Source organism: Corvus cornix, chromosome 1A (genome assembly GCF_000738735.6).
Source record: "Corvus cornix cornix isolate S_Up_H32 chromosome 1A, ASM73873v5, whole genome shotgun sequence".
Taxonomy (NCBI): domain Eukaryota; kingdom Metazoa; phylum Chordata; class Aves; order Passeriformes; family Corvidae; genus Corvus; species Corvus cornix.
This window is the reverse complement of record NC_047057.1, coordinates 31,524,689-31,541,917: the sequence shown is the minus strand read 5'-3', so window position 1 is coordinate 31,541,917 and position 17,229 is coordinate 31,524,689. Positions and strand designations below refer to the sequence as shown.

At 35.2% G+C, this 17,229-nt stretch overlaps 1 long non-coding RNA gene across 1 annotated transcript; it reads left to right on the top strand.

Moving 5' to 3' along the window:
• The first annotated feature begins 447 nt into the window (after nt 1-447).
• On the top strand, nt 448-6,335 carry LOC109143230. Its single transcript, XR_002043252.3, has 3 exons — nt 448-663; nt 3,500-3,665; nt 5,025-6,335. It is a non-coding gene; the product is annotated as an uncharacterized LOC109143230 (long non-coding RNA).
• Nucleotides 6,336-17,229: the final 10,894 nt, after the last annotated feature.

Genomic DNA, 17,229 nt, shown 5'->3' with positions numbered 1-17,229 from the left:
TACTTAGATGATAGAAATATTTTGAGCTGTTCTCATTTTAACTTGAATAAATGAGTAGCCTTAGAGGAATCAGTAAGTAAAAATGCTTCTTTGAAGACTGAACCATACTACCATAAAATATACATGTTCAGCCAAATAATTTTAAATAAATAAATAAATAAATGAGAGCAATAATAAATAGCAATAACAATAACAATATTAATAAATAAAAAAGTAGTAAGCATTTTGCATTCCCTTATCACTAAATTCTCCAATCCTTCTCTTCATTTCTCTGGTTTATCCAAAATACCTTAGGCAAAGAAAGAAGTAGTGTTATTTATTTTCTCAAGGGAAGGATAAAGTTTGACAACACTTATCTCCTTAAGAACTCACACTGTTATGCTTCAGTGTTATACAGATAGAGTGGGTTTATGCAGTACAGATAATGAGAATATTCTATGATATGTGACCCTTTGACATGCATGTTCATAATATTCTCTACAGGAAGGATAATTTTAGCCTTTTCTCTCTTCCAGAGTGTTTGTACCTGGGTAGAAATTATGGCATGGCCCATCATCCAGTACATCAAGATGAGTGATTGAGGGTTAAATGCACAGAAGTGTTGTGATGTTGGACTGCAATGTGCTTTTCTGCAAAAAGTACCTGCAGGGTGCCTTAAAGGAGGTATTTCTCTGAATGGGGAATTCACAAAATAGTGCAACCTGAAGAGAAATCCATAAATGCTGGTCAATGGGAAGTGAAAGGGGGAATTTACTGCGGACAGTATATTCCAGTAGGTGGGATGGTAAAAAATTCATGGTTTTCTGTATATTTCTGTGACTAAGCTACTTAATGTTATAGTTAGGGATTAGAGAATTGAATCTCTTGCAGAGATATATGGCGGGATATGAATATCTTAATGGCAACCCACAACTTCTCCATCAAGATATGCATCCAGACAAGCAGGAGTCCCCTTCAAGTTTTGTTCCATGAATAATGTCTACATGATCTAACAGTGAGTTGTAGATTAAAACTACAGGAGATCTTGACTTGCCAAACTGTTATCCTGCTCACTTTCTAATATGCAGAAAAACACTGGAGCGATTTAACTTTGCTATTGAAAAATGCAAGACAGTTTCATAAGAAGTGTATATGTATTTTCTATTTATGGATGCAGAAGAAAACACAAGAATTAATGTAAAGTGCTAATATAAAGAAATAATGTAAAATGCTTTCTATATTGTAAGAAAAGCTACAGAATCTGGAATAGCAGATGTAATCACTAAGACAAAAGAATCCTAATGACATTGTAGAGATGCCTGAGAGGAATCTTTTCTCTAAAGGGAAAGTCCTAGCAGAGAGATACAATGAACCACTACATAAAATAATACAGAGGTGGAAAAATTATGTAAGGCAGTAAAATGTCAAAACAAAGAGATAGGAAAAAGAATAAAGAAATAAATATACTGTAATTAAACTTTGCTATTCACAAGCCCCATTTTGTTCCATAAAAAAAGTGGTGAAATAAATTTAAAAAGTGCACAGTGGAATCAGGAGAAAATTGACCACAAGCTGAATCTTTAAAGGAAGGAAGTGAAGGAATGAGGGAACTAAGTAACTATAGTGACTTCATTGCAGCTAGATGTCTGAGTCTTAGATTAAGGAAATGGAATAATATACTGCATATTAGCAAAATAATACCACAGTAATACTGCTGGATATCTGAAAGAAAATATTTGCAATGTGAGTGAAGGACACACAAAAATCCCTGATATGACTAAAAAGCATTTCTAGGTCAAAAAAGCCCTTTTGTGCTAGGGGCAATACAAGTGAAAAGAAACCATGAATGCAGTATCTAGCACACAATGTAAATGAGTATGTAGGTAATTTGGTATTGGGCTTAGAGACTTTAGACGCTAAAGCACACTGAAGTAGAAGTATAGTAAAGAAAACTAGCAATGGTATTAAATGATATTAGTTATGATTCTAATGTTGAAAAAATAGCGGTAATCCAGGTGCAAAGCTCCTGTATAGAGTTTTTTTTTTTGTGATAGCAAAATCTATGCATGAAGCAAACATTTAATAATAAGTAGGAAATTGACGAAATGCCAGAAATTAAGTATCAGCAAGATGCAGAATAAAAAGGGAGAGTGCTGCTGAAGTTCCAAGTACGAGGACAAGTATTCTTTCTCCTTTATCATTTAGACCTGGGTATTTGCTAGTTACTATCAGGAATACTGGGCAAATTAAAGAACTGTTCAACAATAGTCAAAGTAATAAAACATAAATGGAGACCATGAGAGAGGGCACATGTTTACTAAAGGAGAAATGCTCAATTTCTTACACATAACTTGAGTAAACAGTTTCACTGTAAAAAGATGTTTGGAACTATTGCTAGAAACAAAATCTCCTCAGCTGGACAGTAGAGGTTGACACTTATGGAAGAAAGACCTCAGGCCAAAAATTACTTTTCTGTTCTCCTGTAAAAGCACATTCAGAGTTGTGGATTGTAAATAATAGTTCCTTCCTCCTTTGTTTGTATTATGCAAGAAATCTTTGGTACTGTTGACAAAGTAATAATAACATGAGGCACAGTGCGGGTTCTCACTGAAAAGCAATGTGGGTTCTCTTGCAAAGCAACATGAAGTAATGAAAAGCCCACAAGAGGATTTCTTCAAACAGAATTAGTAATGAGACAGTAATAAAGTACGTTTCTCAGGTTTTTATTCACATTTTTTTATGTCACATAGCTTGCTTTTCTACTTGAAAGATATCATAAAGCTTTCTGGGTCATTCAAAAATCACAGTGACAGGGACAAGGGTGGCTAGTATAAACGTGAGTCTGGCTTCACTCCCATTTCAATTACTTTTTAAAAAAAATTAAATAAAAACCATAAAATTAACAGTAAAGAAACAGAAAATTAATCCAGGGATATCTTGGGCATCCCAGTAGCTGTCTGGTCCTCTAGGAAAGCAGAAGACACAGTTTCAGCCCACTGCTCCAAACAGGGTCAATCCAAAAGATTTGAAGTGGCCTCATCTCTCACCTGTGTGAGTACTCACCTATAGAACAGCTTGCTTTGTTGGAGCACAGTTAAAAAGGAGCTGGAGAAAGGACAGCTATGCAGTTATGGGGTCATACAGGCAAGACAGCTGAGGACTGCATTTGATTTCAGAGCCAAAATCCCTTTGATGACTCTGATCTTCGCAAGTGATCTTGTCTTTTTCTCATCTCCTCTGTGGTCTACTGACTGATGCTATAGCAGCATTACTGACCTAACATTTCAGCTGCTGTAGGACAGATAGCTGCTTCTGGTGTCCATGGCTAAACACTTAGCCAGGCTGAGCCATATATCTCCTGATGAGCTAAAACAGCACTTCAGTGCATAGGTTCCTCCTATTTCTCTTATCCCTATCAGCAAACTTGCTGTCTGTTATGTCTTCCTACGGAATTATGGTGTTGGTTTTCAATATAGGTGAATAAACGTGCATTTTACTCTTCTCCATTTTACCTCAACAGAAGCAGACAATCTTCTTTAAAATTAGACAAGGGTCTTGCAGAAGGTTAATTTTGAAATGCCATGGGAATACAGGAAGATTGTGTATGACTGAATGTTTGTTATGCAGAAAGCTTCACAGGAACTGGTAAAGACAGCAAACAAAACAGAGTGAAAGAAACTGGATTGGTGAGTACAAAGGCTGATGGTTCTCTTCAAACACTAATGAAAAAAAAAATAGATAAAAAGCTAATGGATTGCCCAAATGGATTGACTCTAATTTACAGCATGAAAATATATAACCTCAAATACATCCTGGGAGTAGCTCTGAAGATGCTATTTATCCTTTTAAAAATTTGGCAGAATTTGTTCATCACTGGTGTATTGGTACTCGAGTTGAGAGCACTACAATAGGGCCTCTATCATCCCAGCTCAGAATTTTTTCTGTATTCTTGTGCATGTTGTCCAGTGCAAAATAAATGATCCTTTAATAGGGATTTTGACTCTCCCTTTGAAAGGATGTCTTCTGTTTAATAGTCTGGACATTTTGGTATTTTTTATGGTATTTAGCCCAGATTTTCTACATTCAGTGTCATTTGAAAGTCTAGGATAACTCAGGGACATTAACATTCACATCAGTCTTAGAAATCCTACAGTTTTAAAATTCCCCAAAATTAATATCCAGTAGATAAGAGGAGAGGCAGAGGAAGAGAAAGGAAAATATTTGTGATTATCAGTTATCTGTAGTCTCAGAGAGTTAATGATGGCAGATTCCTTTGAAATACTGCTGAGAAGAAGCAGTCATTCCCTTTTTTGCCATCTTTTGGCTGCAACCCTCTGGATCAGCAAATATCATCTGAGGTTGCAAATTCTACTTTATGCCTTTACAGAAAAGCATGTGCCATAAGCCAGGAAATAAAATGTAATACTGTAGGGATTACAAGATCTAAGGATGAGAATACGTTTACTTTCACAAGAGTATTAATATTCTGGAGCATAGTGAGAGATCAATGCACTTAGAATAAAATCCTGATCTAAGGAAAAGCAATAGCATACTTTAAGGTAGGTTATTGAAGCTTCTTTTTTCCTTAAGACAGTCCTTTTAATCTGTTTTCTTTTTGCTCAGTGCTGCTAGGATTTTCAAACATGAAATCAAGAGGCTGGAAGTGTCTTGTCATGCTGTCAGACATCAATAAATAAGCGTCAAAATATGAGTGTAATTTTACTTCAAATGGTTAATTTCTTTAAAGTGCTTAAATATTTTTCTCATTGGTCTTAGTGATAAAAATAGTACGAAAATTTGTCTATATAGTTTATGAACGATATATATTATATAATAGAACTTCTTAATTTGCATTCCTTTCTTGGGTAATAAGTCATGTTCAGGATAGGCAAGTCATCATTTGTGTTTATGATTCGAAATACATGCCTGAGAAATGTACTTTAAATTGGTATGTGATCCCATTCTAGTTTGAATTTTTTCATGATAGATGATTTCTTTTTCCTCAGTGTTTCACAGCAATATTACATTTGTTCATTTTATGCCAGGTGCTCATGATAGAAGCAAGCAGTGAAGTTCAGATCCTCTCGGGAATATTTCTGGAAGAATTGAACTGTGGCTTTTGCCTTCAACTATGATGCAATATCTATTCCAGGGAAGTTAAAATTCCCCTACCCACTTCTACACGTGCTCACCAGTACTCAGTATTCAGTCACAGAAGAACTTTAATAGAAAAGGAGAAGGGAAAGAATCCAAATAGGTACCTAAGCCACTAATATTAAATAGATTTGCAATTTTGTGGTGCAATTGGATGCTAGTAGAATGGGGCCTGGCTGTGGCTTACAGAAAAGCACTCTTCCAAAGCAGATAGCATAAAACTTTCCTCACATATCTCTGACAGTAAAAATCAGGCCAAATTTCCTGTACTCTCAACATCGGAAGACTTGAGACCAACCTTAAGTAAGGACTGGCAGACATGTTTAGGTGTTTGGTCACCCAGACAAGTGGAAAATGCTCAAATACTATTTCTAAATTTCCTGGTTGAAGTGCTGTGTATTCCTGTGCATCATGTCAAGTCATTTTGTGGCACATTGTCTAACAGAATGTGACTGATGCTATGCCTCAGAAACAGAAGTAATTGACAGTGCGTAATCTAATTCATGAAAACATGACCTTCAGAAGATGTACTTTGAGATATATGGCATGTAATATTCTCATATATCCTTTCCCTTAATTTCTGTTCACCTGACTGCGGACTTTTCTTAGTGGCTTGTCCCTCATGACAATGTATTTGGTGTCATTCCTTTTCAGAAATATCTTTTAATTTCCACAGTCTTTGAACCAGGATTTCCATATTTTTCCATCTTGTAATAACTTGAACAGGTTATGTTGAGTATTTCAAAAATTTGGAAGTGGAATTCTTAATTTTTTCTTTGGAATTATGAAAGTTTAGATGTGATAAATTAGACTCATGTAACAATTAAGATATGAATGTGTACTCTGCATACAGTTTTCTTTCATGCATACTTGTAAGCTGTTATATCTTTAAAGAGTTCCCTAAAAATCTCAATGAGTGTGGTAAATCAATTCATAAACTGTAAAAGCTTTCTAATGATTTCGCTTCAAATGGAAACTAAATGAAAAGAGTCTTGGTTAATATATTTGATTCAACTGTATTATCCTTATCTATTATCCTTTCAATATTTTGTAATCTGGAAAACATAGGTTAAACTATGTTCTGTCACTTAACATAAAATTATCAATAGGTATGTTATTCATAAAATGAGATAATAAGCACACAAATACTTAATTCATCCTGTTTCCTTTAGTTTAATCTTTGATAGAAGCTGATCAGTGCAACTTATTGGTCACAAGTTATTTATTCATGATTTTAGAACTATGAATAATAAAATTCAAAATTATAGAAAAAATTTTTATGAAATAATGATAAAAGTTATTAATATATATTTTGGACTTTAGTAGAAGCTTTTTAATCTGAACATCAGATAGTGTCAAGAAACTGATAGTTTTCTATGGTGACAGCATGTCACTTTGACAGTTGCACTGAAATACTTCATTCGAGCACTAAGGGAAATGTAGTGGCTTTGTTGATCTTCCTATGAGAGAATTATTTTGCTGCATTGCTATAATCTGGTATTGTACATTAGAAATAAGCCTTATGAAACATCACCCTGAAGGTCAAAAACAATTCTGTTATGAATTTAAAACAAGTGTTTGAAGGGAGGAAAAGAGGTTTGCAAACATACAGCTCTGTCTCCTGCAAATCCCATGGAGATTCTCAACTGCTGACTCCTTATCTTAACATGTAACATAATAACCAATTACTGTCAATGTGATCAGACCCATCAGACTCCTATTGCATTAACCTTATGAACTGGTTCAAGAGAAATGTAATCAATCCATTGCTAAATTAATTGCTAATTTTAAAGTTATCATTAAATAATATTATTCCAAAATTGGCATAAATCATGTGGTCAAGTATCAAATTAGGTTTCAAGAAAGGCAAAGGAGTAGCAAGCTCTATTCAAAGGATTTCATTATATTCATTTGCTCAGAGCATTGAGAGGTCATAATTTTAACCTTGTATGGGTCCAAACCATATGAAAATTATTCATGTCACCGAAGGCCAGCAATAATTCCTTTAATTCCATGGCATATTAATGACCAACAATGAATGGGCCCCTTAAGTGTTCCATTTATTGTCTTAAATATGAAAATGTTTTAGAGATTAGAGGGGAAATTGTTTGAATTAATTAACTGAACTGATGCTCAAGGGAACTGGTACAAGATTTTCAGACAAAGGCTGAGAATTTACAATAATGACATTTCTTTCATAGTTATAAAATATAGTACCAGAGGGACTTTGAGGCACTCTTAACATTTTAGCTGATGTCTGTTGAGGGTTTGAGATTCCTCTGAAAGCATCAATTATGGCATGAAAGGCATCACATTGAAATAGCCGTGAGGCCCACAAATTTCACCATTGAAATGGGATGGGATAACTGACAAAATGGAAATTCAGACTGTAAATGGAGACTCTTAAAGTAATAGGATCATTTATAAAAAGGTGATTTTTCAAGAAAGGTAATGTGCAAAAAACAAGAAACACTACTGGCTTCAAAAGGAAAGCTACAGAGTTTGTTCCTAAGTTACACTTGAGTGAGTGTAGTCTCCCAAAAGCAATGGGGAAACAGCAGTAATCTGCATCATAGATAGCAGAGACAAGGACCATCCAAGCTTGTGACAGGTCTGTGTGATATTACAGCCCTTGATTGCTGCCTGCTATCTTTTCTTGGTTGTTCATGCATCAGCGATCACCAAATATCCTGAACTGTGTTCTGATTCTGTGATGTGAACAAACAAAAATTTACATCAACTTAATTTCAATATTGGCTAGCCTACATGGAGTGGTCTTTCAGCTGATGTTTCCAAAGGATAAGGGCTTCAGTACTCATGTAGTCATATATGTAGCGGCATGATACTTTTACAAATGGAGTTTGCTGTGATAATTTAGAAAAAAAAAAAGAAACTTGAAGATTGTACAAAAGGCCCTCTTCTGCTCTTCATACATTTTCTTTTACTCTTTTACACGTATTTTCTTTTCACTTTTCCTGTATTCCACATAGGAATTTCTCATGTTCTCAGTTTGATCCATCCCACTATTAACAAGGACATTCCCTCTTGTAAGACAACACTGGCCAATGTGGCCACCAGTGTATCACTAATATTTATTGGCACTAGCTCCTGAAGCTGGGCCACGCTTGGTTTCTACCACTCTCAGGTCTGCAGAAAGTCTTCTGAATTTAAAGGAAAGACATCTAAAACTGAAATAAAAGCTTTAAAATAAATGTATCTTCTCTGTGCTGTGCTAACAGAGCAGCTGAGAAAGCATGTGACAGCAGCATACAATTTCTACTGCAGAGTTCAATGCATTGCAAATGGATTTTTCATGACTAGGTTTCTGATGACTAGTATAACCTAGGGAGCTATGTAGTTTAGTCTAATTTACACTGAAAAATGAATAACACTAAGGAATAGGCACATAATAAAAATAAATGGAAATACTTCATCATTTTAAATACCATAAATTTTCCAATATGATGTGGAAACAGAAAATCCCAAATTTTGATCATACCATATAGCATCTAATTTATAGAACAGACATTCTATCAGATGTCTGCTCCTATTACCCTACGTTTTTAAGTTTTCACATCTTTTTTTTCTCTGCATTTCAGAAAACTGAAATCTAAATTATTCAGTTTAGTGCTGCTTGCATATTCAAAGCCGTTGACTGTGAATAGTTATGTCAATATGATAGGTATATGCACTCACAGACTAAGTGGTGAGGAATACAGCTGATCATGTATGCACAGTGCTTTGCTATCATGAGTTTAAATTGGGAATATGTTTTGATCAGATTATTAAATCTGTTTGTAAGATACAATTTGATATATCAAAACATTTTGTTGCAAGAGAGAGGAAGAGAGAATCCAGGACTAAGCAGAAGAGAGCTTCATCTGTAACAATTAACCTTTTCATAGTAAATAGTAGGGTCAACCAGTAAAGCAGTTAAAGAAATAACTTTAAAGAAATAATTAATATAGTATTATTATTACACTGACTAATGTATCAATATGAAAATTAAACATTTATACACATTAAATACTTTTGTGCATTAACAATTTAATCATTCTCTTACTTCATTCTTTGTGAAAAAATGCTGATAGATATCAGCACATAGATAGATCAGCATGCTGATAGATGCACATTGCTACCTAGTGAGTATATTATCCTCCCAAAAAACACTGAGAAAGGAGTTCTTTTTACCCCATGAAGTTTTTATTTTTATCTAGATTGCATTGGTCTCATTTTTCAGTCCCATGGTCCTTGAAGCTTTGAATATATATGCAGAAAATCTTGACATTCCCTATGATTATCACTCAGGTATAACCCCTGAAATTAAGCATTCATTTGATTTCACAATATCTTTTTGCCAACTTGATTGAAACATATTCACACAAGAGTCAGGTTTGATATAAAAATAAATTATTAGACTTGGTTTTGGAATTTTCTTTGCAAAAATATTTTTCAGACTTTGTTTTGTATCTAATTTTATTTTTCTATAAACTTGTCTTTTTACCGTTAGCTAAGACAGTGAGATTTTGAATTTTTTTTAAGGCTAAAAATATTGATCATTTCACTTCAGCTACAGTGAATCTTTACAATTTTACTCAAATTGCATTGAAAAAAAGTAAACATTTAACCGATTACAGTAAGAAATACCCTCAGCTGAATGTATCTCAGGTTTCATTGCTTTCACTAACAGGAAGTAGTATTTTCAAAAGCTTGTGTGATAGAATTTGCAATTGGGAAGATCCCATTGTTATCAAATGTTAACAGATTTTTGACTGTGGTGGGTTAACCTTAGCTGGATGCCAGATGTCCACCCAGCCATTCTATCACTTCCCTCAGCAGGATGCAAGGTGGGGTGCGAGAAAATAAGATGGAAAAAAACCCTTGCAGATCTAGATAAAGGCAGCTTACAAAAGCAAAAGTGAAGCAAAAGCAAAGGAAAAAAGTCAAAAGATTTATTCTATACTTCCCATCAGCAAGTGATGTCCGGCCACTTGCTGGGAGGCTTGACTTTACAACAAGGGGTTACTCCAGAAGGTAAAAGTTGTAAATAATGATTGCAGCCCCCTTCCCTCCTCCTTTCTCTTACCTTTATACCTGAGCAGATATCGTATAATATGGGGTATCCCTTTGGTCATTTTGGCTCAGCTATCCTGGTTATGTCCCCTCCCAGGATTTTGACCACCCCCCTCCTACTGGCAAGCAGGGAACACTGGAGAGACAGGGCTGATCCTATGCCAGCGCAGCCCAGCTGTAGCCAGAGCTCCTGGTGTGTTATCAGCGCCTTGCTAGCCACCCATGCAAAGCACTGCGAGGGCTGCTGGGGGGAAAACTGTCTCTGTCTTAGGCAGACCCAACACAAAGAGCAGGTGAAAAACTACCATGTGTAAGTATGAAAAAACTGTAAGTAGGGTAACCATCTGCCCTACTCTGGCACCTTAAAGAGTCAAATATTGTTCTCATGTTACACCAGCATGAATCTGGAATGTCACAGGTAAGTACGGCAGGGTTTGTTTTTGTACACACAACACAGGGCATAACAGGTTTTTGTATAGACTGCTGTAGACTTGTCAATAAAATATAAAAAAGCAGTCTTCAAATTTCTCATTTTTAGTCTGTCTTCAAGACTCTTGTAACTGTGCAGTATCACAGTAACACAGTTTAGACTGAAAATATGTTTTGACTGTTGGTAGGGTTGATTGAATGCATTTAAATTTCCAAGATACTGCTGTAATGCCTGGAAGCAAGCTATTGATGCAGTGACTCATGTTTTGATCCAGTTATGTTCATCTAGTTTCTGCATATGCGACATGCATCATACCTTAGCACTGAGAAAAAAAAGGAAAAAATTAAAAAATTCTGTGACTCTGAGATCTTACTACATAAAACACATATACACCTTGTACAGGAAAAAACTAAGACCTAGAAATATATGTAAAAGAGATGGCAATTAAAAACCCCCAAATCCTATAAAAACAAAACCCAACCAACCAACCAAAATAAAACTCAAAACCACAAACCTAAATGACTATACATTTCTTACCTGGCCACTGGAGGAGTTGAGTTTCTTGTTATCTACATCAAATTTCAAGAGACAGAGATTCATAACTGAAAATTATACCTGTGAACGCTGTCCTCCAAGCACGTGTGGCAGCTTGATCCCAACCTACTGAAATGTACTTTATAAGATATGATGAAATATTTGATCATATGTCTAACACAAACCTTATCTTTCCAATGTTAGGCTTATAATATTAATTTCCTGTTGGAACTCTGGGTTCTGAGAATTTCAGCCTTTCAGTATGAGAGGCAGTGATCCTCAGAAGTACACTGTATTCGATCCAAAACCCTTGGAAAAGCTTCCTAAATTGTGTGATAGCACTGAGGTTGTTGCTCTGTAATTAAAAGTTATGTTGCTGGGTGAAATATGTAGAAATGTAGAAAATTAGTTTTAGAACATATAGGTAGGAATAGGTTACAACATGCAGGATTTGGGGTGTGGATTTTTGTCTTCTTCTTTCTCCTTCTTCTTCACAAATCTGAATGCTCTGTCACTGGGTCAAAAGTTCCACACTGCAGAACATGGAAAGTTAGTAATTGGGTTGTAAGTAAAAACATATCTCATAATTGGTTAGTTTAAAAAGTTACTTTAAAAAGCTTTGAAAACTAAAACTCACGGCCATTTTCCACCCTGCCAACAAAGAGGCACACTCTGTGCAGCTGTGTTACTGATAAGATATAATAAACAACTAAGTTCGAACAAGAATTCTCTATCTCCTGCGTCTCAATTCAAATTCTGAGTAAAAGAACTCGAGATACAGAAGAAAACAGAGAAAATTAATAATTTTCCTTGAATTATTCAAGTCTTTAATAGTCATATGTCAGATTCTGTCTGCATTTTAGAGTTTTCTATTCTCTGACTGGGAGATATCCTTATGCACATAAACAATAGAAGTACCATGTGTCTTCTGAACTTCAAAATTTGGACTGTGGTGCAAAATGTATCATTTTGACAGCTAACTGTTAACTTGCCTAATTTTCAGAATGAAAATAGTTACTTTCAGCTTTTAGAGTACTTAAAGAGGTCTTGCCAGTGACAATCATATTTTGTTTTTTCATAATTCTATAGATTTTCTGGTTTATTTCCTTGCTTCACTTTTTGTTTCAGCACTTTGCCTGTCTCAAGATAGAGAAATTTGTTGAAAATGTATTCCATGTTCCTTTTTCTTCTGCTTCCCACAGAAAACAGATATACAAAAAGTGATCTAAATAGCAAGAATGAAGGGCTCGTATTCTGTTTCATGCACCTAACCAAGTACAAAATATCTTACAGTGTTATGTACAAAGCCACTTTCAAATTATCTATGTTTTTGCCATTTCCTTTCTTGAGAACAAACAAACAAAACAACAGTGATTACAGAATCTTTGGTACAAATTTTAGTGCAAATATTTGAACACAGACTTAACCCACCTACTGAGATCCAGTTCTCTCATAAAAGTGCAAATATATGAAAGATGGAACTGAATTTAAATTTTCTCTAATACGGTCTTCATCCCCTACTCATATACAATGAATTAATCAATTTAAAAAGCATCAAACTCTGAATGAAATATTTTGGACACAGCAATTGATTTTTTTCCTAAATGAAGCAAAACCTAAGCTTCATAAACAGAAAAATAGTGTTTCTGTCATCAAATTTCCATATGTGTTTGTGTACATACTATGTACAAATAAGTAGCCAGTGAAAACTCCTCAGGCTTTCTTCAGTTTCTATATCCTTTGATATATATAAACTGTTTCCAACCAGGGGAGACTGATCTGACTTATCTTATTGCTGATATTTCTTCCTTGTGATACCATTACCCATTTCAGGAACTCAAGCTATTCAGGCTCTGGAACCGCATTTGTGTAGGATCTATGTTACCATTGAAATGCACCAAATAATGCTGTATAGTGGAAACAAAAAAAAAAAAAGAAAGAGAATAATTTACAGATGTTCTTCTTTACAGCATTACTTGCAGACATGAGACGTAAAAGGTAATCATGCTGTTCTGTTCAACCTGAAACATAAGGTAAAAGTATTATTCAAATTTTTGCATAACCTCTTTCAATGTAAAACCACAGTTTTATCCAAATGGTAATCCACAAGAGATGTGAAAATACTGTGTCTGGATCTTGAACATGCTAACTATTTGTTCTGGATTTACCTAATATAAAATATACAAATAAATTAGCTTGACAGTAATGCATGCAGGGATCTTCTGTAGTTATGGTAATTAAGCCATTAAAGTACTTCACTGGAAGTTTAACATATTTCAGAATCCATATTTTAATTTTTTACATGTAAACCAGTATATAATGAGAAACTGCTCAATATTGCACATACTAGTTTTATTTTGTAATAAGTTAGATTGCATACTGCATATCATCTTTGAAGTTAAAGACGTAATTAAAGGTGATGGAAATACCTTTTCTCCATTTAATATAACAATTTTTTTAAATGCAATTAATAGAAGACAATGTTGAAAATCATTTTTAGTGTGTCTTCCGTGTAGATTTTCAATGCTCTTCTTTCCTTAAATAATCACTTATTATGCTTTATGCGTTGCAGAAGAAATTGCACAGATCCACTTTGAGAATTGTTAGTCTGTTTTTTAATCCTGTATCTTTCCAATAGACAGGAATAGTGCTTGGGTTTTTCTAGGCTAATCCAATTACACCCTGGTAAATTTACAGAAGATAAAGGGTCAAGTTATTATTAAAAAACTTTGTAGTGCTACTTTCAGGAAACAGGTTTAGTCCTTGTTACAGCAGTGAAGCTAAAATGATCCTTGCTGGAATGCAGCTCTGAATGTCACCTAAAAGCTGAAAACTGCTGTTAGGGTTTCACCTTCAGTTAATTTTTCTTTTAAAGTGCAGCATTCACACAAGTCTATGTTTCTTAGCAGATGCCATTTGCTGGAAGCAAAAGTAAGGAAATCGGACATCACTAATACTCAAAGACAGAATCTAATGGAAATCGAATCATCCCACAAAATCCATTTGGAGCTTATTTATAGAGTTGGCCATGAGTTTATTGACACTTAGGAAAATAGGGTTTTCTTACTGCCCTCAAATGGAAACTGAATGAGTATTTGCCAGTCCAACCACATATCTCTAGTTGCAACTGTATTTTGAACATGCTAGATAAGGGCTCATAATTTATAATAACACCTTATGTCTTCTGAAAGTCTGGTTGGTACTTGGGAAAAAGCAGGCTTGGTGTTTGGTTTCTCACTTCCCTGATTTGGGCATGACAAGTGAGTATGAAATTCTGCCAAATGTGACTCACTTGCCAGGATCTTGGGGCATTCACTACTCACCAAGCTGAAGCTGGCATTTATTTTGTGAATCAATAAAGCTGACCAGCTGGCTGGTAGTCAAAAAAGACCACTGTCCTAATACTTTGAAAATATAACTCATCCACTTAAATCAGGATTGTTTTATTCTTTATTAATGCTGTGTGGATTTCAAGATTCTTAAATTAATGGAAAATGTATGAAGTTGCTACACATGAATAGTGAAATCCTGGTTCAACCCATGTGATAGCATCTCTGTCACTGATTTGAGTGGATTTGGGATTTCCCATGCAATTTCATAGGAAATATCTCCAACTGCTCTGGCTCAGAACAATTCTGCTGGAGCCCAGCCCACTGCCCCATGAACTGAAGGCTTCTGACCAGGCTAAGGGACGTGGCTGCCACATTCTTGTTTGTAGGTCCACCCAGTGACAAACATGAGCGTGACTCTCAGAGACACACATATGGTCACAGGTGTACTGAGAGCTTCGAGAGGAGGTAACAGAAGCAGCATTTTTTACTGTAGAGGTAGGAACTGAAGCACTGAAAATTTTGGTACTTGTCCTGCCTATTTCACACCCACAGGGCCTTCAGCAGCTGTCAAGGCATAGAAGATTTAGCCTGCTTGCTCCAGCAAAAACCTCAGATCATCAATAACATAGTCTAGTGACCTAACTATACCATACTTCCCTTCTCTCACAAGATTATCTTGATTACACATTTGCACTTGTCAGCTTTAGTGCACCACTAGTCCTCACCTTTATTTACCATCTTACAAAATATTCCCATTATTCTTGTCTGTCAGACATTAGTCTAGTTACTAAGTTACAACTGTATGCTCCACTGTGATCTCCAAAACAAGTTTCACATTGGAATAATATTGTTCTTTTCACATTATTTTGTTCTGCTGATGCTGGAGTTTTACAATGTTTAATACATGAAATATTAATTACCTTTTCATCCTGAGAAGTCAGAATTTTGATGATATCAATTTAATAACCAATGATCCCTTTATTTCAGCCACTCTCTTTCAAATTCTTACTTCTAGGGAAGAAAAGGAGTAGAAATTTTTTTACCTGGGTTTTAAGCCAAAGAAACCTACTTCCATGTTATTAATATAGGTCAAAATATCTGACCTATTTAGAGTTGTTTATCCTTGATAATGCTTTTATATTTGAGATCTGTGGTACTGCCTACTACTGCATCCCACTTTGTCCTGTTGTAAATCTTCTTTTGGACCCCAGTTAAGGTTTTGTGCTCAGCATTAAAATGACTAAGCCCACTCAGAATCCTTTTCTCTGTAAATAGATAACATTTGGGTTTTGTTTGTTTGTTTGTTTTTTCCTCAACGGTGCTTCAATGTCAAAGATTCGCGACCAATGTGTTACCCTTCCACAGTGGAGTCTTACATTTTAGAATTATAGCTTCAATTCAGAGTTAGAGAGCTTCCTTGCTATGGCAAGTTGGATGATTCAGGATGTCCAATGGAAAATTATAGCCATTCATCAACTAAGGCTAGGCAGTCATCTTATATTATAAAACCTTTAGTTTCTGGATGATTGTAAAGTACAGCAGACAAAAATACTCCCATTGTACTCCTAAGGGACCTTTTGGTTCACAGGAAAGAAAAACAGGGATACTGATTTTTTTTCTTTCTTTCCTCCCTGTCTTCCTCTTTTTCACCTTTTTTTTTTTTTTTTCCCCTTTGAAACCACAATCTTCCAGGTTGCTTTAAACAGGAATGGGTTGAACATGTTCCAGATTATAGTCTGTGCTTATTCAGTGGCTGCTTTAATTTCCAAAGAATTTGACAGTTATTATATATATATGCTTCCAAATGTGTAGGAAGAGTGGAAGCTGTGCTCTCTCTATTGATTGCTTTGGACAGAGATGGAAGAGAGAGTTGACTTTAGTCTGTTTCATAGTGAAAGGATGAAAAACACTGGAAATGGTTTTTTTTGACAAAACTGTTTGGTTCACTGCAGGACAATAGAAGAGGTTTTATATCAGTTGCAATAAAACATATGGTTCAACAGTCATCCTACACAATGTGGCATGATTGCTGTTATCTTTGCTAACTCTTTATGTGTTTAATCTATTTCTTTGTATTTATGGGGAAGATCACAAAGAAAAATAGGAAAGCAGACTTTCATGAATTGAGTCTAAGCAGCAGTTAATTTTAGCTTTTGTCAGTCTCTTATCCACTATTTTCATGATTCTGCTAAAGCATTGTAAAGTTTTTGAAAAAGTGTTTTAAGCAACTAGAATTCTGTTCAGGTATCACTGTGTGTAAAAATTTAAGGATTTATGTATTGCAGTGAGCAGGACCTCAAGTCGTTACCCAGGTGTAAAAGTAGAATTCTCAAACTAAAGTCAGTAGAGTAGGAGATATGAACTTGCATCAGTTAAGGCAGCTACCAGAGGATTCCACCTAGATCCTTAAACTGCTGCTTGCACATAATTTTCTACATCTTCTTTAGTGGCACAATTTTGAGCTAGAACATATGTCCACAGTAGGGACATGTAGGGATTAATATCTTGTTTTCTTTATTTAATTTTCTTTATTGTAATTTTTTTTTTTTTTTTTTTTTTACCAGTATATGCTAACATTTAGCCTTGCAGGAGTGGAACAGCCACAGATGATTTTGTTTTACATTGCATGAATTAAGTAACTGAATGAAACCAGAAGGGAGGAAGTGTATATGACTCTAGCTTTCAAGGGATGCGGCCCTCTTTTGGCAGAAGACCCTTCCGGATTTA